At 39.9% G+C, this 24314-nt stretch overlaps 1 protein-coding gene and 1 long non-coding RNA gene across 3 annotated transcripts in view; one reads left to right on the top strand and one right to left on the bottom strand.

Moving 5' to 3' along the window:
* The window catches only part of WDFY2 (WD repeat and FYVE domain containing 2), a 148814-nt gene that overhangs the window by 90223 nt on the left and 34277 nt on the right, over window positions 1-24314 (bottom strand). The window contains exon 2 of one of the 2 annotated variants that reach the window (XM_032496213.1): window positions 20648-20711. The exons of the other annotated variant lie outside the window; for it this stretch is intronic. The gene's annotated coding sequence lies outside the window, so the exon portion shown is untranslated. The remainder of the gene's footprint in view (window positions 1-20647; window positions 20712-24314) is intronic. 2 annotated transcript variants of the gene reach the window in all.
* LOC116668543 lies at window positions 60-24084 on the top strand. Its single transcript, XR_004325678.1, has 3 exons — window positions 60-682; window positions 19329-19335; window positions 24074-24084. It is a non-coding gene; the product is annotated as an uncharacterized LOC116668543 (long non-coding RNA).

Raw genomic sequence — 24314 nt, 5'->3', positions numbered from 1 at the left:
TGACTCTGGAGGGAGTGACATTATCTATTATTTCATTTGTTTCCTTCATGGCACTGGCCACAATCTGTTATTTGATCTGCCTACTTATTTTTTTATTTTTTAAATTCTTAACTCTTATTTCCCTACTCTCCATTTCTTTTTTTTTTTAATAGTATGGAGGAACTGGGGATTGAACCCAGGGCCTTGTACATGCCAAGCATGCACTCTACCACTGCCTACTTCTAATGTGTCTATTATGTTGTTACCTAACCAAATCTGGGTCCGCTCGCCCATGCACAGTAAAGACAATTCACTGATACCAGGCTGTGGTGAAGGAAAGTGCAATATTTATAGTAAGGCGCTGGGGCCAGCTAGTGCTCAAAAAGCCTGAATTCCCCGATGGGTTTTAGGAAAGCACTTTTAAAGGCCGGGTGAGGGAGGGGAATCCCAGGGTATGCGATCAGCTCTGGACAATTCTCTGTATTGGTTGGTGGAGAGGCAGCAGGTGGTGTCACAGGGGTTAACGTGATCAGTCCTTAGGCTCCAGTAGGACTGGAGGCTGTGGGCTCATGGTCATCAAGTAGTTAGCATCTTCCATTTGGTAGGGAGTTTTAGCATCTGTAAAACAACTCAGGAAATGTGCATCAGATACTATTATCTGGGTACTTAATAAAGGAGCTACAACAGAGGATATGAGGGAGAGGTCTGTCCCAGGAAGACCCCAGAGGCTCCTGCCCAGTTACAATTTGATTCCCCCAATTGGAAATAAGCATGAGGATAAAGAACATTCTATTCTGGCTCACTGCTGCCTACCGGGAGCCTAGGAGTACATGCACATGTAAATACAATATTTGTTGGATAAATGAAAGTAGCAAGGAAGAATTTCCTCTATCCTTCTAGGTTCTTCCGGCAGGTCTAAGGATTGACACAAGACAGATTAACAGAAGGAAACCAAACAAAAGTTTAATAACATGCATACATGGGAGAGGTCTAAGAACACTTGAGTAACTCTCCAAAAGGGCTGAAGCCCTCACCTTAAATCCCATCCAGCGAAAGACAAGTCAGTTAGGGGAGGTTACCAGGAAAGGCACAGTAAAAAGCTAGGATTGTGATGCAGATTTCAGTCACTGCCTTCTCTATGGATTAGGGTTTCAAGAGATTTGGTCAACGTCTTCTTCCTGACACAGACAGGGTGCCACCCTTACAAGTGGAAATTTCCCTTACAAATGTAAATGTTTCTCGCAAAAAGGGAACTCCTACCTGATTTTCAGAGTCTTTCCCATGTCTGCTGTTTCTGAGAAAATAACCAGCTTAAAGTTAATACATCAAAGAGACATATTTTGGGGTGGCAAACTCTGCCCCCCTATAAAGTGTTGGTCCGAGGTGGCAGAGCCTGCTGGTTACCTACCCCGATTCATCCTCTTCTTCCCCAGCAGCAGTTACACTGACCCGAGAGCGCTGGGCAGAGCACAAAGGCCAGGAAGTAAAGACCACAGACTTCAGGCTGGACCAGATGCTCAGCAGAGCTTCTGTTTTACAGATACTGTCACAAATGGACAAGAAGCCTACAGGGCTTTCCAGGGGACTGTTTTGTCAACAGAATCCCAAATGTGGCCTCCCAACAGTCCCACAGGGACGGTATGATCTTGTCACAGAGGAGGGTCCTGAAGCACGGAGGGGCCCAGGCTGCAAAGCCACAAGGCGAACCTTCAGAGGGGGCGCCTCGCAGCCACTACACCGTGAGGACTGTTCCTTAATATGGGACAGAGAGGAAGGTAGGAAAACACCCTGAGTTTCATTTCAATATACTGAGTTTAAGATGACAGAGCTCATCTGAGTATCGACCACATGTGGAACAGCTTCTTACTTGAGGCTTAGAGATATAGGTAGCACCTATGCCGTGTGCACAAAGGTTGTTACACTATTATTGTAATGTTAGCTCAACAAATGTCTTTCAGATGCATGAATTATTTTTAAAAATATAAAAACATAAAAATATATACATATGTATTTTTAAAGTAACAGTGTTCCTAAAAATCCCAATGAAAAAAGGTACACATCAGTACAGTTAGTACAGGTTTGTTTAAAGATTTTTAAGTTTTGTTGTGTGTTGTTTTTTTTTAATGGAGGTACTGGGGATTGAACCCAGGACCTCGTGCATGCTAAGCTTACACTCTACCACTGAGCTGTACCCACCCCCTGAAGATTTTTTAAAATAGCTATATAGGTCAATAAGATGGCTGGATAATACTAGTTTTAATTTTAATAATGGTAACAAACATTTCTACAGAAATAACAGCCCCCAAAACATTTTGCATATAGATTTAATCCTTGCAAAGCCCTATGAAATAGAAACCATCTTTTAGAGATGAAAATGGAAGGCCCAGAGAACTTAAGCGATCTGCACTGAACTAGTGAGTAGATGCAGTGATTTTAAATTCCGTGCTCTCTTCACTAAACATACTGGCTTCCTTACACCAATATGTATTTGGCAATTGATAAACTTTACAACCTAGAGGAAAATGATATAAAAACATCTGTTCTCTTATATTCTTATATTGTCTTGTATTCAGAGGTATAATAGCAGTTTAAAAAAGAAAAAAGAGACTGCATCCTAGAGGACAAAAATGTCATTTGGCCGGCTAGGAATTTACAGATAAATGTAAATTCCACTATATAAAGTTTATAAGTAAGTATTCATTTTCCTGCAAACTATATTTTAAAAGCAACCCAAAAAGCTTTTAATAGTAAGTGAAATTTTTTTTCCTTGAAAGAAAATTTAAGAGTCAGAGTTAAGCCAGTAGAGGTCAGTGTGTTAGAGAAAAATGCATAACCCCAGTGAAAGGCAGGGAAACTGCATTCCTCCCACACATAAAGCCCCAGGATGCAGCAACCCAGTGCAGCCACAAGCACCGCACCTTGCCAGGTCCTATTTCCTCCCCGCCCACCCACTCCCCCACTCGCTCTTCCTCTCCCCCAAATTGTCTGCACTAGGCAGAAACAGACACAAGCGAGTTGGAAGAAGCAATGCTCATCTCAAAATTAGTAAGACAGGGTATCCCCAGTGGACCTAAGTCAGTTCAGCAGCTGGGCTATTTAGAAAATGGCAAAGTCTTACTCTACGTTGGACATAGCTGACCATATTTCAACAAGTAAAAATTACCTTTAAATATTAGCCCTAATTATTACTCTTTAAACCTAAAGAAGTTTGTTTGTCTTTTAAGGTTAAAACAGGTGTTGGATCAATTATAGCATTGATCAAAACTTCCCCATCATCAGAGCTGGTTGGCTCCTTGACTGAGCTCTAAATACAATCAGAAGAAAACACATTTTATCGTACTTGACATCTGCCCCAGGGCGGAGTCCACACCAGGTCCAAAACTGGTGCTCATTATTTGAGACATATCAAAAGGATGGGTCTAAAATGTCTCCCTCTCGGCACCTACCTCCCACCTGTCCACGTCAGGAAGCTCTCTGATTACACCTGCACAGAGGCACATGCAGAATGGCAGCAACCAAGCTGGGCTCACACCGAGAAATCGGAACACTGTGCTGGGTGAGATGATGGGAAGGAACTATAAATCCTTCACTTCACAGCTCCAGCATCCACCAGCACTCTAAAGCAATAGGCAAGGGAATGGTATTTCTGTGCTGCCTCCCTTCCCACCCCAAGTCCCTCCAAAGAACCAAATCTGTGCCTGTCTGAGCTACAACCTTAACCAGGACGGGTGTGTCCACCTCACAGGCAGCCCGCAGCCCTCAGTGCAGTAGCCAACACGATCACACAGAGGGGTTCAATCAAACAGGGGAGTCAGGATGCTCCCTTCATGAAATGCCCCAAGTCTCAGTTTGACTTTGCTGTTTTGACCCGTGCTGATACCTACACGCCGGCATGTAGAGTTTAGTTAGACACAGCTGCTCAACTGTGTGTCTGTGTGTGTGTGTCTGCATGTATATATGGCCAAGCACCACACCAGGTTCCACCTCCCACACCCTATACAGGAATATACCCTTTGTTCTCTATTCTAGCAATCTTTAAATCTGCTTAGACTGGTGGGGACAATGAATTCCAGGGACTGGAACAACCTGGATTTTCCAATACTATTAAAATCTAAAAGTTAGGAATTCTGCCCCACAAGTGCACTTATACACTCAATCATTGATTTGTTGATCATTAAGTCATCTGACAAACATTTATTAAATTCCCGCTAGGTGCTAGTATGTGAAATGCACAAATAAGTATGTCAGAAGCTCACTGCCCCCTGGCGGAGAGGGGCTGCAGGGCAATACATTATAGGCAGGTAAGATCTACAGTCAGGATAGGCCCTTGCTGTTACAAGAGCACCTAGCTAACTCTGACGACAGAGCTGGGTTAGGTGACAGTGGAGAAAGCTTCCCAGAAGGATGGTGTCCAAGATACAGGATGAGGAGGAAGGTTATTTGCCAGAGGAAAGGGGAGAGGGTGGGAGCACATTTCTGGCAGGGAGTTGGGGCAGGAGGGATGCAGGAAGAAGGCAAGAACAAGCAGAGGAGAGGGCAAGGTAGGAGTAATGAGAAACCAGCCTGGACAAAGGAGCAAGCAGGAGGCCACTGAGGGCTTCGTCTGCCCTGCTGAAGAGTCTGGGTTTTACTTTGAGGATATGGGGAGCCACTGGAGAATAAGCAGCAAGTCACAAAAGCATAATATTTTTGTTTGTTTGAGGGAAGCCTGGAAGAAGCCTGGCCACACTGAAGTAACCAATTTGGAGGATGTGGGCGGGAAACCAGGCAAAGAAGGACGAGGCCCTAGAAGAGAGAAGAGGACAGACTTTAGAGCATTTAGGAAGTAGAAGCATCTGGACTTGGGCGCTGACCGGACAGGGGTGCGGTTCATCAGTAAGTGATTTTTGTGGAAGGCAATGCTGACTTGTTCTTGAACTTGCTGGGCTTGGGGACTGACTCAGGGCTGTCGAGGAGTGAACTAGCTGCCTGCTTGCTTGGGACCAGGGGCGAGACCTGAGTCGAAAATCAACATCTGGGAGTCACCAGCACATAAGCAGTAGTTAAGTCCTAGGTGAAGAAGAAAAGAGGGCCAACAACAAGCCCCTAAGAACACCAAAGTTAAGGGGTGTAGAACTAAAAAGATCTGTGAAGACCAGGCTGCCAGGGAAGGAGAAGAAAAACTCTTACTTCTTAGACCCAGCATGTGTCCTAATTTTTGGTCCAGAAAATAAGGTCATTATAAACATACCTAAGAACTGAACCAAATTCACAGTGTGAACGTGCCCACAATAAAAAACTATCTATATAGGTCACTTTTCTGAGGGAAGAGGGAAGATTGGGGGTGGTGACAAACAGGAGACCACAGGTTGCTAAGATACTGAGTAAAATAAGACGGGGCGTCTACCCATGTCGAAATCCAGGCTTTTAAAAATGTGCCCTGGAATGATGCAACCTTCATTAGTTACCATAGCGATGAGCTTCATTTCCCAGGGGACAATTGTTATTTTTGCCACCACTGAAGTAACTTGGGGGGTGTGGAGGGGAGACAGTCAAACCCACTGTGTTTCGAAGACCCTGAATTTTCAGGGAATCCTTTTCCAACAGATCACACATTACAACCTCAATACTAACAGAAAGCAGTCCTGAGCAATCTGCAAACTAAGAGAAAAACTTTGAGCCATGGCATGTCAGTCAATGTCTTTTTGTAGTTTTTACAGTGACTTGTTTCAAGGGGGGGAAAATGCCTCAAATGCAGAAAATGTAGAAATTCTTGGAAACCAGAGCTGAAAAAAAATTTTTAAAGGCTACTTCTCTATGATGATTTGTAGTAAGAACAAACTATGAAATTCTCATTATACGCACTCAGAACACATGTAGTAAATAAACTAAATCCAGTCTTCTACAAAACACTGTGTATCTCTGTATTGCGGGTTTTTCCAGGGATGGACAGAGGCTGCTGTGTGGAGTGAATTAAGGCGGCCGGGGGTTTCAGATACAGGGGCTCAAGCTGGGCGCTATCCAGCTTCGAGACCACACTGCCAAGTAGCTCAGTTCCAAGTATTAACCACCTCCCTACATGGGACCTAATCAACTTTGTTGAACCACAGACACCTGGATTTTTTTCCCATGGCTGTAGCAACCTAGCAATCAGTGGCTAAAGAAGAGGTGTGGCTGTTTTATGTTTCAGTACCTTGAGCTTTTAATGGTATTCCTGCTTTAAAAACAAAAACAGTCATTCAGGTCATTTGCAGTAGTGGGCTGATTACAGCCAGCTCCCCCCCACCCCCCGCCCCCACCCATGGCATTTTAACCAGCTGGGTCATTTCTCACAAACCAAAGGTCATCAAAGCCTTCACAATTTAGAATTTTAAAAATCTCAATCACGTGGCAATATCGTCATTGTTTTTTTTTTAAGCCTATAAAATGAAATCTCAAAATAAGCTCAAATGGACCCAGATGCCAAGTGAGAGATGACAAACACACACGAAATGAATGGAATTGTTATCTTTATCAGGAGTAAGAGCCTTGGGAGAAAGGAGCCCTCACAAGGCCTTCATTCTGAGTAGTTTTATTATTAATAAGCATTATTCCGTGTCTGCAAATAGCTTCCTTGCATTCTAGACTTGTTTTGCATATTTTGTTTTCTTGGTAATTTGACTCTTAGTGGCTAATGTTTAAACACAGCCTTCCTGCCCTGGCATAGTTGTGGGTTTTAGAGTTTGCAGGCTCTTTCCCTCTAACGAACGTTACCTGGATATCTGCTCTCCCATATCAGCAAAAATCTGCTACAAGCTTTCAAGACTCCTGGGCAAAATTAAGCTCTGGGATCATGCTGTATTTCACCGATGTTAGGACAGTGTCTTTAGCTGTCAATGCTACTTAGCAAGTCCATCTCCCCCATGGACCGTGATTTCCCGGAAAAGTTCAAAAATTTTATCTTTGACTTTAACTACCTACAATGCTTTTATGCTGAATACATACAGTACTGAGCGTAAGAAAGATGCTTGGAAAAGGTCATAAAAATACATTTAAGAAAGAAAAAAGAACAGGAAAATAAAAGAGAAGACCAAAAAATGAACACATTCCAAGTGCAACAGAGAAGAATAACCCACAGGGAAACACCAAGAATGAACAATCAGAGAGGTTCCCGGACAGGTTTCCGGGCATCAGCATCAGCAGCGCCATCTGCTCCTCAGCCAGAGCCCCTCACAGGCCAAAGAAACCTGAGGACGAGCCTTGAGCTGTCAGTCTGGGCAAATCAGCACTATGAGAATGTTCATCAGTGTCACCCACTGGGAGGAATGAGGATGGAAGCACTAGACGAACAATATAAATGTCAATACTGCTCTTGGCTCTGTTAGCAGCAGGAGGGCATGGTCTACATCATCCCACTCGCCACCATATTCCTACAGCCCGTGCCAGTGGCAGGCACATGATGAATGCTCAACAGAGACCTAATGAAATAGTGAACTGAACGAGCAGTGATTCAGAGGACGCCCCTGGCCACGACTGTTCTGAATCTGCAGATAGATGAACTACTCTCTTCCAAGGCAGCCACATGTAGCAAAATGGCCAAGAATTTTACACCTTCAAAAAAACCAGTAGAACTGACCGAGGAGAGAATGGGGAGTTACTGTTTAACGGGTATGGAATTTCCATGTGGGAAATGGATAGTGGTGGTGGTTGCACAACACTGTGAATATATTTAATGCCACTGAATTGTACACTTAAAAAGTTATAATGCTACATTTTAAGTTATGTCTATTTTACCGCAATTAAAAAAAAGAAAACATTTTTAAAAATCTTTTTAAAAAGAAACACAGTAGAATGACTATCTTTCTAAAACTGCAGTCTTCATTGAGTTAGCCAGAGACCAGCAATCAGATGATAGCTTTGGACAGACTGGCCCTGGAGTAGGTCTGCAAAGGACATCTTGGCTGAGCATGCGCAAAAGGGATTCACTTGCCCATTCCAGTAAGATAGGGCAGCAGGGTACCTATCCAGCATTCAAATCCTACTCGAACTTAGGGTTTGGAGGAATTCGACTTGATACCCTATGAAAAAAGGAACAAAGGAGAGTTTCTGAGCCAGATGTAAGTGGGTAAGTGTACACAATGAAAGGGGATGTTTTCAAAAGACTCCTTTGGCAGTAGTGAGCAACCTGGATTAGAAAGGAGAAAAATTAAAGGCTACAAGACCGGTGAGAGCCTGCTATAGTGATCAACATCCGAGAGACAGGAATGGAAGGGGAGTAAGGAGGAGGAACCAAATCCTAGATACGTTTCTAAGAAGGAATCAAAAGAAGGCTTCAAAAAGAGACAAAGGTGGCTCCAACATTTCCAGCCTGGAGAGCCATACTGATGAAAGCAGCTTGTGACAGATGCTACTGACCCATATATTAAAAACAAGGAAAGGCCTCACAAAGTCAGATTACTTTTTCAAGAGAGAGAAACTGGAAAATCTTACTGATTTCCAGCAGTGTGACAGAACAGGCAATCTGAAAGGCTTTCTGGAGTTGAATAGTAAAATGCTAGGTAAAATTTAGTAGAATTTGATTTTCTTTTTATTGTGTTTGTTATTTTAAAACATTGCCAATTTGTTTGAAAGTGAAGGATCTGCAGATCCCCAAAACTCTAATAAGGGAGTTTTAATAGTTTTTAGGCTTAAAAGTTTCTTTTGGATCCTGGAGATCTTAAGTATCCATTTTAATGCCACATTGGGCATGAGATACAGGAGAAAAGGCCTAGGGCCTGACCAACAGGAGGAATCTAATAAGAGATCCTATTTAAGCTGGGATTCTGAAGGTTACATCCTTAATGCAAGAGTTTATAAGAAATAAATCCCCACATGCAAAAATAGGACAGCAAGGAAACTTTTGTCTGGACAAAAATAAAAATAAAAATTAAAAATCAAGCTGTTCTCCACAAGCTGATCCTCATGAAAGATTCAGTACAAATTTAATCTATTTGTGTCACTTAAACAGCCTCAAGTGGAGAATTTAATTTTAAGTGGTCCTAGATTTATTATGTCCTCGGACAACCAGAAGAAGCAAAAGTAAACCCAGTCCTAATGGAGAAGCTCAAATTTCAGGAGATCTTAAGAAATTTCCCCAGGTGAATTTCTAAGGAAAATGAGCAGATCACAATTTTTTTAAATGACAAAGCTCACAAAGAAACTAAGTATCACAGAGTGAGAACCAGCAAAAATAAAAGAACAAACAGGGACCAACAAGGGCTTCAGGTACTAAAATTATCAGAAACAGAACACAAAAAAGCTACAATTAATGTGTTTCAGGAATAAAAGAGATTTAAAAATGAACCAAGAGTAAGCAGATTGGAAAAAGAACCAAATACAACTTCTGAAAATGAAAAATATATTATTAAAATTAAAATTTCAATGGACAAATGAAACAGATTAGACACAATCAAAGAGAGCATTTATAAACTAGAAGATAAATGCAAAACAATCTACAATACAGTCCTCACAAACATATGGAAAATTAACATATTAAAAGACATGAAGTTTTTGAGTAGAAAAGATTAGAATGAAAAGGTCTAAGATATGCTAATTGGAAAGACTAAGAGAGAATAAGAAAAGAGCCAACAGCTGAGAGATAATGGCTCAGACGCTCATAGAAATTTTGAAAGATGCCAATTCTAAGATGAAGACACTCAACAGCAGGAAATTATCCCAGATCAGATCAAAAGTTATAATTTCCTTTCCTAGATGAACTGATCAGACCACGATGGTGACTGTAACTCACCTACAATCCTATTTTCCTGAAATCCTAGAATGTCAGACAAAGAAAATACTCTCTAAGAATGTATGTGGGCCCTGTTAGAGAAAATAAGAATCCAGTCATGCACCATCAGATCATAATCATTTTTCTTTCCTGCCCACGTTCTTACAAGAACCACGCCATATACATTTTTCAGTACCACCTCTTGTAATTCAGAGGTGACTAGAAATCTTCCATGAATAAGATGGGCACAAGCCAGGAAGAACACGGTTTGGGGAAATAACCTCCACTAATGAAATAGGACAGAAAATAAGAAGTCCATTTTGTCTGCTTTACTCTAATTTTCTTTATCTTTTACAAAACATCCAAAGATGAATAAAGCAAAAATATACTCATTGCCAGTGGATGTGTGAAGGTGCTAAGAATCTAGAGGAATTAAAGGATTTGCTGAAAATCACAGAGGAAGATGGAGGGAAAAGTCACATCAAAACTTTATTGTCTTAAAATACAGTGTGTGAAACTTGTTTAGATACTGCTCTGAATAAATCAACCATAAAAATATATATTCAAATTAGGGAAATCTTAACATGTTAGACGATATTAAGAAATTATTGTTAGTTAGCTCTGTGTGATAATGGCATTATGGAATGTGGAACAGATTATCCTTTATAGTATTAATAGGTGAAATGACATAGTAACCCAAAATTTATTTCAAGTGAATCCCAGTATCCCTATTCAACAAAGGATGGAGTGGGGAGATAGATGAAACAAGATTGGCAAAAGACTGATCATGGAAGCCGAGTGATGGGTACGTTGTTACTTTTGTGTGTTGTGTATGTTTGAAACTGTCCGCATTATTTTTTAAAATTTTGAGGTTTTGACTTATAACAACTGTATATAACTGTATGTAACAGAAAGGCATAGCCTCCTTTGGGAGTACTATAAGAGAAATTGTGAATAGAGAAACAGTAGTGGATTAATTCAAGTAGTAGTAAACACTTAGGTCATCTACTTGGCAATCTGCATTGGTTTAATATCATTTGTAGGTATTAATAAATAGAGCACAGATGAAAAACTCCTCATTTCTAGAGAACAGATAACACCTTCAGGGTCTCTAAAATGAACAACCTTGAAAAAGTTATTCATTAAAAGGTGTAAACAGTTGAGGCAAATTCCCTAACATATACGCCCAAAAGAAATTAGTACAAAGTATCAGAATAATCCTGCCAGAAAAAAATGTTTAAGTTCTCACATTAAATATTCTCAATATATAAATTACATTGGCAAAAATCAATGACAATGGAGACAATAATAGCATATGGACTGCTTTGAAGTTAGCAGAGTGGATAAAATTTCCATTGTCTGCAGTGTTTAAATGTATTTCATTAGGTGATTAAATTCTCCTCACTCCTAGAACACACTAAATGGCGTAAGTGAATTCAGACTCCATATTAAATAATCTACATTATTTCAAACATCCATCTGCTCTCCTTTATAACAAAGAGACAAGAACTGAGTTTCTAGATGGAATCATAAAAGCCCTTCCAATCCAGCCTATTATAAAAAGTAACTAAGGCTAACTGTATTTCTCACAAATTTTAAATGCATCTGACATGCTTTGTAGTAATACAAAGGAGGTATAAAACAGGAAAATCAAAAAGACAATAATACAACAGCTTTACTCTGTCAAGTCAAATAAACATGTAACAGTAGCCATTGACCTCTACAATTCTGCTTGATGTAAAGTAATGATTTAGCATGAATGGTTGAAAAATCTCATGTTATCTTAAAAAACCAGAGTATACAGATATCCTCTCTTCCTACAATCAACCTTTCTTCCTGTGGGTTTTTGAGATACATAATGTATAATCATGAATGTTAATAAATCCCATAAATCAAAATCACATTAACTTTCTTTCCATATTGAACCGTCCCCATAAGCTTCCATAGAATTTCTTCGATGTATCAAAGTCCATAGTGTAAAAAAGTGCAGGTAAACCTACAACAACAAAATTTCTTTTCATGCTGGTTGAAGAAAAGTCAACTATATTACCGGAAATAATTCACTATATTGCGGCCTCCCTTGGAAAATACACTTGATTTAAGCCAAGCCAACAGAAAAGCTTACATGTAAACTCATTAAATGCAGACAGCAAGCCAGAAAAACAGAACCTTCTGTGTATTAGTCAACTCTCATTTATGCTTTTGTGGGTGAACTCAGATAAAAGTAAGAGCTGAAACTAAATTATTTTCTGAAATTTTTTAAAGAATTCATTAAATTGCAAAAAGATTCTGAAATTCGTAAGAATCTTGAGCTAAGGCTGACATAACACAGAGCCCCTCCACACCAAAAGCCATTCCGTAAAAGCAAGCATGATACTGTAAATTATTGCTCTACAGAACATGCCGCGGTAGCAAGTTAATCCCTGCAAAAACAAAAGTCCGAAAAGCTTAGCAGAACCCAATGCTTTTACCAGGCAGTATTCTCCCAAGGAGTTACAACATATATAATAAAATGAATGAAATCAGCATTTTCTGACTCACACAGCGTAGCTTTTCATGAATGGGTACTTAAGTATGAAGATGGATTAACTCTCTGATCTCATTTTAATGAGTTTCTCTTTGTCTTTGAGGGACTGCACTGCACAGATGCTCAATCACTCTCCTCTATAGTCATTTAAATCAATCCATTTAAGAGTTTTGAGAGCTGCGCTGACTTCCACTTATTTGGTTATACTAAATTTGCCAAAATTTAAAGTCAGAGAATAATTTAAATTATGTAAAGTTACCTGTTCAATCCAATAGGCTGCTAATTCCTGCCAAATCTACCTCCTTAATGTATCTAAAGTCTCCTCTCTCTGCTGTCCACATTGCTCTTCCATCTAATACACTGCTAACCCCTGTGAATCCTACCTCCTTAATGTAACTAAAATCCATTGTATTTCTGCTATCTATAATATTGCCTTAAAAACCTGCGAGAGCCTCCTAGCTGGTCTCCTGCCTCCTGTTTCACCCTTCTCTAATCCCCTTCCCCAGCCACTGAAGTCATCTTCCTAAAATGCAAATCCATTTATGTCACAACCTTCAAAAATGTGGTGGTCAAGTCCAACTCGATGGTCTACCAGGTTCTCTAGGATCTGACCGCTGTTGGCTTCTCTGGCCCCACCCACCCCAGCTGCCCAACACTCTACCAAACTATTCTTAGTTCACTAACTCAGTAATGGCCAGTAACTTTTGGTTGGATTTCATAGGTCAGGTCAAAAACCGAAACAAAAGCTGAAAGGGTAGTGAGTTAATTACAGGGTTACCAGTTTTTAAATGTTGCCAAGGGGGGAGGGGGCGGCGGCAGAATTTCAAACAGAAACAATATCCACATTTTGCTAGCACTTTCATTTTACAAAAAGTTAAGAAGAACATGATCTTAGAGTTCTAAAATTCGAATAAATTTTAGATTAAAAAGCTCACTATATTGTCCTTTAAAAAAAAAAATTCACTGCGCACTGGCACAAACTCTTGCATGAACTTATTCGATGAAACCAACACCCTCACTCAATACCTTTATGCCCTTGCACATGCCGACCCTCTGCTAAAGCATCGGCTTCTCCTTCATCCCCCTCTTTCACCTGCATGACTAGTCCTCATCCTTTAACCCGCACCTTATCAGGCAGTCCTTTTTAAACTTTAATGTGCATGAGAATAACCTGGGGTTTATAAAATGCAGATTCTGGTCACAAAGATCTTGGCCTATGTTTCTTCTCAAAGCGTTATGGCTTTAGGTTCTACACTGAACTCTATGATCCACTCTGTTTTCATTTTTGTATGTGTCTGCGGCATGGTTCAAAGTTCATTTTTTAAATCTGTGGATATCCAATTGTTCCAGCACCAATTGTTGAAAAGATAATCTTTTCTCCACCGAACTGCCTTTGCCCCTTTGTCAAAAGTCAATTGGCCATATACTTGTGGGGGTCTCTTTCCGGACTGTCTATCCTGTTCCATTGATTTATTTGTCTAGGCCAAGTTATTTCATATGATTTTGGAGGCTTATGATCCAAAGACAAAAAGTATTCTGCACAAAGAAAGGACCTGGAATGTTCCAGACCTCCTTGAGGTTTACCTTTGTTTCTCCTGCTGTATTGTATCTATGGTCTTTACTAAAGCCTTAGTAAACTATGTGAAGTCTTACGAGTCCTTTCAATTAACTGACCCTGGGTAACTGCGGCAGTGATTTTGCTTTCTGTGATTAAAGAGACAGAACACAAAGCCAAGGGACTGGCTGTGTTCCATCCTGCCTAAACAGGTCAAGGTTATTTCCCTCTTTGCTCTCTCTGCTGGGAATGTCACTTCCCAAGTTCTAGTGCTACTTAGATCCTACAGGTCTGTTTTGATAATCATCAGTAACCATGGCCAGATTACCTTCGGTAACTAAGGACAATCATAAAATAAGGCATTTTTCAGTCTAAAGCATGTTTATAAATCAGAGTGGGTGAGTGTAAGCGTGCATGTGTGCTATGGAAGGCAGTGGAAGCTGATACATGGACCTAAGAGTGAGCAAAACCCAGCAAAAGCCAAAATCTTTCAAGAAATATCACCAACTACCCAAGAGACAATTGTCAGGCTTCCTGATTTGTAGAGGAAAACAAGATGGGTATCCAGCACATTGCAAAAAAGATGAAACTTCTGGTGGGCATCCCTTCCGTTAAGAGCCAAGCCAGATTAAAATGTATGCAGGAGCTTCCAGAGTCTGATCAGAGTTACACTCCAGCACCCCCCAGACACGGAGACACAGAAAAGAAATTGAGAGTGGTGGTATAGAATTAGAATAAATCTTCTATTAGCTGAGAGAGTTAACAAATAGTAGTAGAAGGAATAATAACTGCTAAGGACTAAATGTGCCCTCCCCCATTCATATTGAAACCCTAACCCCCAGTGTGACGGTGCTAGGAGGTGGGAGGTAATTAGGTCATGAAGGTGGAGCCCTCGTGAATGGGATTCGTACACTTCTAAGAAGAAACACCAGACTCTCTGCTACATGAGGACACGAAGAGAAGACGGCCACCTAGAAGCCAGGAAGAAAGCTCTCACTGAGGACCCGACCAAGCTGGCACCCTGATCTCAGACTTCCAGCCTCCAGAACTGTGAGAAAAGCACCCAGCCTAGGTAATTTCTTACTGCAGCTCGAACTGACACCAACATACCGAGCATCTGCTACGTAAGACACACTGTGCTTGACTTGCTTTCCTTCACTTAATCCTCACAAACGTTCTGAGGGGTCCTGCTTTCATTTCCCTGTCGGAAGTGAGGAACTGCACTGAGCAGACGCTAACGTGCCTGGGGTCCCCAAGCCGTGGAGAGGAAGAACCAGGAATTACCCCAGGCCATCTGACTCTGAAGCCTAAGTCTTACTTACTCACTTTCCTATTTCTGAAGCCATCTGACCATGCAGAAAGAGGACTAAATCAGACCGTGAGGACAAAAGCAAAAATGAAGGCGGCTTGGCGACTTCACTACTTAGACAACAGCCAAAGACAGGAACCCAAGAAAGTGGCTGACAGGCCTTGAGAGCACCTTGCACATCTAACGCCTAGAGGTACGTGAGATAAAAACACGCTGCTGCTGCTCAGCGAAATTCTCTCCATCACACAAAGCTGCTGATCTACAGGCTGGCATGGAAAATTATCACTTCATAATTTATCTCTCAGCTCTTCTTACGCCACTTAAAAGGATTAGGGCTTCCTGTTGGGACAACTAAGTATATCTCCTCCTCCATCTCTGCTTTGTCAGTGTGGATGAAACCCACTTAATCCAAACAACACATTTGATTGCTTTGATCAGTTCATAAAAGTTTTAACAAAAAACTCCTCCTTGTTCTACTGAAGTTATTTCTTGGTATTGAACATATGAGAAAAATCAGCCTTTTCTACTATTAAGGTGCTAAAAGCTATTGTAAATTTATAAAAGTTTAATTGATCCTCAGCTGGATCCATGATATTTTATTTATTTTTATTTTTAATTGTTATTTTTTATTGAAGTATAGTTGAATTACAATGTTAGTTTCAGGTATATAGCAAAGCAACTCAGTCATACACACACACATATGCTTTTTTTCAAATTCTTTTCCATTATAGCTTACTATAAGAAATTGAATATAGTTCCCATTGCTATACAGTAGGTCCTTGTTGTTTATCTGTTTTATATATAGTAGTGTGTATCTGTTAATCCCAAACTCCTAATTTAACCCTCCCCTCCCTACACCTTTCTCCTTTGGTAACCATAGTTTGTTATCTATGTCTGTGAGTCTCTTTCTGGTTTATAAATAATTTTTTTTTTTTTTAGATTTCACATATAAGTGATATTATATGATACTTGTCTTTATCTGACTTACTTCACTTAATATAATCTCTAGGTCTATCCATGTTGCTGCAAATGCATTGTTTCATTCTTTTTTGTGGAAGAATAATATTCCATTATACATATACACACACACACACACACACACACACACACAGAGCACACCTTCTTTATCCATTCCTCTGTTGTTGGACATTTGGGTTGCTTCCATGTCTTGGCTATTGTAAACAGTGCTGCTGGGGGTGCATGTGTCTTTTTGAATGAGAGTTTTCTACAGATAAATGCTCAGGAGTGGGACTGCTGGATCATAAAGTCTATTTTAGCTTTTTAAGGAACCTCCATACTGTTCTCCACAGTGGCTGCACCAGTTTACATTCTCACCAACAGTGTTGGAAGGAGGGTTCCTTTTTCTCCACACACTCTCCAGCATTTATTATTTGTAAACTTTTTAATACTGACCATTCTGACTGGTGTGAGGTGATACCTCACTGAGATCCATGATATTTTAAATATCTTTGTTTATTAAACTGCTGAAGTGTTACTTTTCCTTCGTTTTGAAAATGGTGTATTGAGTCCTCATCACAAACCAGGCCTAGCAGTAGAAACACAAACAGGGTAAAAGTGGGGTTCCAGTCCTCATCTGCTGTTTTACCCACTCTTTCTCAAAAAACACACCCCCAGAGCTTCTCAAAACTACGCTATTAGTTCTTGGTGTTGTTATTTATAGGATTAAAGCTATGTCTCTGCTTGGAAATAAGGGAGAAAGAAGATCATAAAGAAGAAGAATCTTTCTAGGATTTTGATCTCCAGTTTGAGAAACTGGCCTCAAAAATTTAAAAGTCTGTGTTACATTTGGCAAGAGATTTTAAGACTTAATGATAATAACTAACATCTAATAAGAGCTTACATTGAGCCAAGTCCAGGTTCAATTACTTCATGGGAATTATTTGATTTAATCTTTATATGGATCCTGCAGACTGAGGGCACTATCATTATGTCCATTTTCAAGATGATGAAACTGAGGTACAGAGAGGTTATGTAATTTACTGACTCTTCTAGGAATTAAAGGAACCAAAATTCAAACCCAGGCAGCCTGTCTCCAAATCGCATGCTCTTAACAACTATTCCTGCCACTGAAGAAAGATTCAAACATCATGGCACTGTCCACATTAAACAGACTGACCAATGGAACAGAATAAAAGGCCCAGAAACAGAGTCAAATGTGCTACTAATCACAGCACACTAGAAAGTAATTACAAATAATTGGGGAAAGATGAATTATACAATAAAAGGTGCTGCCTTAATTACTGAATTATTTAGTTCCCAAAAAGTAGACCCTTACCTCACACCACTTATTAAAATAAATTTCAGTGGTTTTACGAATTACATGGGAGTACCTGGAACCAAGGTGATGGATACGACTCCCCTTCCTCATTACTTCTTGGTAAAATAACCCAACTAACTCAATTGAGAACATTCTTGGCCACTTAACTACCACCTCACCCACAAAGCTGAACCCTGGAGGACAGTCAGCAGGAAGTGGTTTAGGAAAGAGCGTAGTGACCGGCGAGTAGCCAGTCCCTAGAACATCAGTAATAAAACTCCTGCCAATCATCAGTTATCGTGACCCAGACACACTACTAAGTGCCTTCAGCTATTATCAAACTTCAATATTATTATACACAGGAGTAAACTGGTGCCCAGGAGGTTAAACAAGATGCCCAGTGTTAAACAGCTAATAAATAGCCGAGCCAAGATTGGAACACAATGGCTATAAAACTCAAGCTTAAACTCTTATGAATCACTCCGTACATACAGAGGGGCCAAGTCCACCAGGGTCCCCTCTTCACAGCCTGTGGACAGCTTTTGGATTAGAGCAGAGGCTGGAGGCAAGACCAGTGCTGGAGAAAGACCTATCCCGGAGCTTCTCCCTGGAAGCCAGGCCGGGCAGCTATTCAGGGGGAAGGGAAACTACTCCAGTAGGCTCAGAGCTGCCAAAGCGACACAAAAGAAGACTGTTCTGCAACAAAGGGGAACTCTGCCCTGCAGCTGTCTCCCACTGCCTACAGCTCCATCCCAACCCTACGCAAACTATCAGAACTCTAAGCTGCTGATGAGAAGTTACAATCAGCTAACTTTTCCCCTATTTTTGCCTGTAATGAAAAGAAGTGAACAATGACCTATACAGCCTCTGACAAAGCTGATTTCAGTTACCAATATTGAACAAACTAGACGTCGTTTGGCAGATGAGCAAACAGAGAAGCTAGCCAACTAGACAGACTGGGACATTTAAGAGACATGGAATACTCTGAACAGTCTGGGTAACTGCAAGGAACAAGACAACTTGACAAATTTTAAATTTTACATTCTCAGTGAGATTCAAAAGGACTGAATCACTGATACAAATGTTACTACAATGAAAGGTGAAAAAAGAGCAACAGGAAACAGTTTTTGAAGGTAAAAGTGAAACTGGTGGCCCAAAGAACAGAAGCAGTGAAATGCAGACTGGTGCCTGCAGAAAACCACACTGGTGCCTGAAAGGATGTGCTCAGTGAAAGCTCCTGGAACTCACAGGAAAACTGTGAAAAACTGAAAATCATCAGTGAAAAGACAGCACCTGAATAACAGACCCGGAAGATCAGATATGTGTATAATAGGAATTTCTGAAAGAGAAAATGAAACAGAAGGAGAAATAATAATTAAATAAAGGAGAAGTATTAAGTAAATAATGGGGGAGGGACAACTTAAAATGAGCTTTTCAGACTAAAGTTATTCACTAAGAATTAATCATCAAAGATCCATGCCCAAATTTCTAAATGTCACGGAGGTAAAAAATCCAATAAAGTCTAAACCTCCACCAAGGTTAAAAATTACAATAAAAAAAGGAGTATGAATGAGACAGACATCAGACTTCTCAGCTACCATGCAGACTGCTAAAAGACAACAGAGTAAGGATTCCAGAACTCTGAAGGAAAAAAAAAAGGTGGCCTCAGAATTCTAAATGTAGTTAAACTATCAATATTGTAATTATCATTATGATAAAGCAGAAGAAATATATTAATAAACTTAAAAGAACCCCAAAATATACTACACCTATCTTTTCAGGAAAAAAATAATCTTAAGGAAGGGAATATATACAAATCAATTGAAAAAATAAATTAGAATAAAGAACTCAAAAAACTAGACGATACACAGAAGTGTAGACACAGAGCAGGATAAAAGAAATACCAGTGAGAAATAAAGCTAATGAAACTTGAGTGGTCTAAATTATGTATGCTAGGGAGAGGGTATAGCTCAGTGGTAGAGTGCATGCTTAGTTCAATCCCCAGTACCTCCATAATAAACAAATAAACTTAATTACCTCCCCCTGCTCCCCCCTCCATAAAAAAACTAATACAACACTGTAAATCAGCTATACTTAAAAAAAAAGTTCAATTATGTATGCTAATGGTGTTAAAATCTTGATAGAAATATACAGCAAGGATGCTTGAAGGAGAAAAATGGTTTTAAAAAATAGTATGGACAAACATTTCTAATTATTTCAGCAAAATTCATGGGCGAGGGTAAGGAAGGAAGGAAAGAACATGCTGAAGTGAATAGTTTGGGAGAATCCACGAAGACTGCTCTAACGATGAGTAAGTACACATTTTAAATGCACCCACAATTAGAACAAGAATTGGACACATAACACCCAAGTCACCAGGAGAACTGTTTCTCTTCTTTAAAAGAAAACTTGATAAACAAAGCAAGACAAAACACACAAAGTGGGTGAAAGAGCAAATTATCACTCACCTTCCTGGGTTTTTTAATGAGGCAACGTGTGTAGAAAGTGCCAGGCATTTAACAGTTGCTCCAAAGTATTATATATAGAAAGAAAGAACATTGTAGGCACTGTGGTAAATCAAACACTTAAAAACAATTTAAAAAAAAAAAAAGAGGAAACTTTACCAGTTTCAAATATCAAAAAATTCATTAAAAAAATATTTTTTAAGTCTCATGATGAACTGGCAAAAAAATAAAGAAAACCCTCAGAGGTCAAAAAAAAAAAATCTAATAAAATGTACATAATCTTTGACCCAGAAATTCCATTTGTAGAAATTTACTCTCCATTCAAATGTGGTAAAAGAAATTATACTTGGGAAACATGAATAAATTCAAGAGAGTTTTCTCAGTTTGAAATAATCTGGGCTGCAAATAACAGAATACACAACCAAAGTGATTTAAACAAAAAGGGTCTGATTTAAACAAAAAGACTAGAAGGTAGGTAGGTTCAGGTTGATTCAGTATCTCAAATACAACTTTAATGGCCAAGGCTCCATCTTTCTCCCTATCACCTTCAGTGTGCTGGGGACATCAAGGTAGGCGAATACAGGGTTTATAAGACTTTTTTCGTTTTTTTAGAGGAGGTACTGGGGATTGAACCCAGGACCTCATGCATGCTAAGCATGCACTCTACCACTGAGTTATTACCCTCCCCCCTCAAAAGACGGTATACATGAAATGATCTTAACTATCCTGAAATCAGAAGAAAACAGGAGTTAAAAGAAATCTGTTAATAGTGGTTGCTCCAAGATAGTGAGATCATGGGTGGTTTCTTACCTCCTGCTTCACAGACTTTTTTGAACTTTCCATATTTTTTATCAGAATGTAATACGTATAGAAACTGAAAAAAGAAAAAAATACATGTGTCAAAGAACTAAAAGAGAAGCGCTACTGAACAAAGGGGCTTAATTCCCCTTGGCCGTAATGACATAGGTATTCTCTCCTTGTTTTCCAGTTCCAATTCTTTCAAATTGATGGGTTATACGGAAGAATTTTCTAATTCTCCACCACATGCACAGTAGTTTTGTATAAAAAGTAAGCTCGTAATATTGTTGTTAGTGATTATCCTCTATGTAGAGTGTAACACTTGTACAGAAGGTAACAGTTCCTCTTCACAAGCCTTTATTTCATGACTATCAAATAAATACAGGAAAATAAAAATAGATAAATAGAGCATTTTGCAGTGAGGAATTTGAAACTCCATCATTTGAGAGCCTTTCCCAAAATCACATTAAATTGGGAAACTTAAATACAATTAACTCCAAAAGCATTCTTTTTTCATGTATCACATTTCATAAAGATTTTATTAAAATAAAGTCATGGTTAATACTGTATCAGTTTCCTAGGGGCTCAAATTTTTTTAGATATCTAATACCAGTAACCATCTGTGCTCCTAAATCTACTGTGGACAAAATGAATGCTGAGACACAAAAGCAGGTCAGGGGAAGCCTACGTGACCCATTTGGTGTGCTTCAGTGACCTTCTTTGGTTAACCTTCCTCGCAGGGTGAGGTGGGCACGAGAGCTTGAGGGGCTTCCCGGTGTGGAGTACCACTTAATCCGCTAACTTCATTAGTATCTTTCAAGACTGCTCCTCCTTGGCTTAAAACTAAAAAATTGGATCTCATTCATTTCCAAACTGAAGGACACATGAGAAATAATCTCATCAAACCTCTCATTTCATACACAAGGAAACTGCCAAGACACAGTTTAAAACCATCAAAATAGATCACTGTTATAAACAGAAACGTTCCACTGAGCACACAAAGATGTCTTCCCAAAAGGTCTAAACCCTGCAAGAATTTATCCTGCTCCTCAATCTTTAGTTATGAGTCTATTTTTAAAATGCTGGTCAATCAGTGTCTAAGGTCCTTTTTAGAAATTACAAAGCCTCAAGTAAGAATATTGCATTCGGTTAAGCATGATGTGCAGAGTAAAGCATCTCAGTGCCCTTTCTCTGTGGTGCATCCAGTTAGGTCATCCTGCCTCCTCTTCTCCATCTACAGGAATGGGAATTAATCTCTGCCTTTTTGGTCACTGTTATCTTTGGAAATGTGACCCAAGGTATCAAAGAGGAAGGTGTAGACACCAAATTGCAAAAAAAATTCACTAAAATAAAATTTTGTTAGATTGGTTTCATTTTGTTTTAGGCCCTGCCACATTCATCATATAAATTATGAAATGCAATAAACTTCATATACAGAATTAAACTATCAACATCTATGATTTCATTGTCCATCAACATTAATGGTTTGAGCCGTTGGTGGAGAAAGAGGAAGGAGCTATTTAATGAGCCCTGCCCAGTAGAAGATGCTTCCTGTAATTCTGTGCACACTGCCTGGTATGATCCTGACCCCATTATACAGAGAAGGAAACTGAGGCTGGGGGAGGATAACTTGTTCTAGCCACACAGAAAACAGGAAGGGAAGCTGGAGTTTGAAACTGGCCAGTCTCACTCCAACCTGACCGGTATCTTCCCTCCACTGTGCAAATGCTACAAGCACTTGTGAAGAAAGAAAAGATCTGGGCCTTACTGTTGAAGAATTGATGTTCTAAAGACAAACTCGGGTCTCATTCCCTCACTTATTTAAGAGTTTGAGATTTTCAACTGGCATTCTAGAATATTCTTTCCCCTTCAGCATCTGTCCTCACTCAGTTCCTCCCTGCAAGGCCACTGGTGTGGCAGCAGGCCTGGCATGGCTGGGCCACCCAAACAGGACTAAGAATTCACTATAACTTCTCAGCCTGACTTATTCATAACTCTCTGAACAATGTATGACAATATGAAAACAATCAAGCAGAAGGAACTCTCTGGAGGGCTAAGTATTAAATGCTACATCAGGTGAAAATTCCCTCCACTGATCTCAGTTTCCTTTTCGAAGTTCTGGCCGCACTGCGTCCCTGCCCTGTCAGCATTCTGCCCTCAGCCAGGGCTGGCCGCACTCTGGGCTGGCTAATCTTGGCTGAATTCCACATGATTTTAGTTGGTCTCAGTAATATTTTTGCTTAGCTCTCAAGTCCAGAGATACTTATTCTATAAATGACTGCCATTTTTTGTACTGAACTTTTGAAACCCTCCAAATTGAGGAGTATTTTAATTGACTTGTATTGAGGACAGGTACCAAATGTTGCCTTGGGTGGGCTGAAACAATTTTGCTTTGTATATTGTAAATTTTGGGTTTTTTTTTTTAAGAATTTTTACATTTAAGATAAACAGATATATTGTTTCTTTTATTACATAATTAGAGCTAAAAGATGTACGTTGGTTCTCTCTTTAAAACAAGATTAAGCTCAAGTAACTCAAGATTAATGGGGTGGGTATATCTCAGGGGTAGAGCACATGCTTAGCATCCATGAGGTCCTGGGTTCAATGCCCAGTACCTCCATTAAAAAAAATAAAAATAAAAAGACTGTTTAAAGAAAATAAATAAATAAATTTAAAAAGAGAAAGTCAAAATTAAACTCAAGAATTTTGTACCCCAAACACTTACACAAACAAATTCATACACATGCACTCTTAGGGGAGGAAACCAACCACCTAGTATTCTAGGAGTGAATGTGTCTAGAGTGCTATTCATTCAGAACATGCTTGACCAGAAACTGCTAAGTCAAGTTTGGATTATGAAAGTGTATCTATATATATACAGTATTCATTGTACTACACCCGCCATTCTATATAAGGGACTTGAGCATCTGCAGATTCTGGTATCTGTGGGGGCTCCTGGAACCAATCCCCTAAGGATACTAAGGGACAACTGTATGTTAAGAACCCAACCACCTTTCATTACCTCTGCCACCAACATCCTGGCCAAAGCCATCATCACCTCTCCTACTGCGATGGGGTCCCCAGCTTCTGCCTCAGTCACCTCCATGCTGCAACTAGTAGCTCTCACACAACAGTCAGGTGGTACTATTAAAACAGGTTAAATCTCATCCTTTCTCTGCTCAAAACTCTGCAGCGGCTCCCATTTTACCAGAGCAAAAGCCAGTATCTTCATAGTGGTCTACAAAGCAACCTTTCCCCCTGTGACAGTCCCTGACCTCGCCTGCTAGCACTCTCCTCCCAGCTACAACACCAAGGATGCTCCTGCCTTAGGACTTTTGCACCAACTGTTCCCTCTGCCAAAAAGACTTATGCCCAGGCAGCCCCATGGCTAACTCCCTCATCCTTCCAACTTGATTCAAATATCGCCTTCTCAGTGAGGACCATCCTGGCCATTCCTTTTTAAAAAGTGGAAACATCACCTCCCTCTCAACCCACACCCACATTCCCAGGCCTTTTACTCTGCTCTGTGTTTTTTTCCACAGTGCTTATCACTTTCTAACACTCTTTACTTACCTATCATGATCATTGTTTATTTTTCCCCATAAGAACGTTAAGTTCCATAGTGGCAGGGATCTTTGTTTTGTTTTTTAATATTATCCCCTGCCTAGAATAGTGCCTG

Source organism: Camelus ferus, chromosome 14 (assembly GCF_009834535.1).
Source record: "Camelus ferus isolate YT-003-E chromosome 14, BCGSAC_Cfer_1.0, whole genome shotgun sequence".
NCBI classification, from domain to species: Eukaryota; Metazoa; Chordata; class Mammalia; order Artiodactyla; family Camelidae; genus Camelus; species Camelus ferus.
Note: the sequence above shows the minus strand (reverse complement) of the source record. Positions and strands in the feature narration are given on the sequence as shown.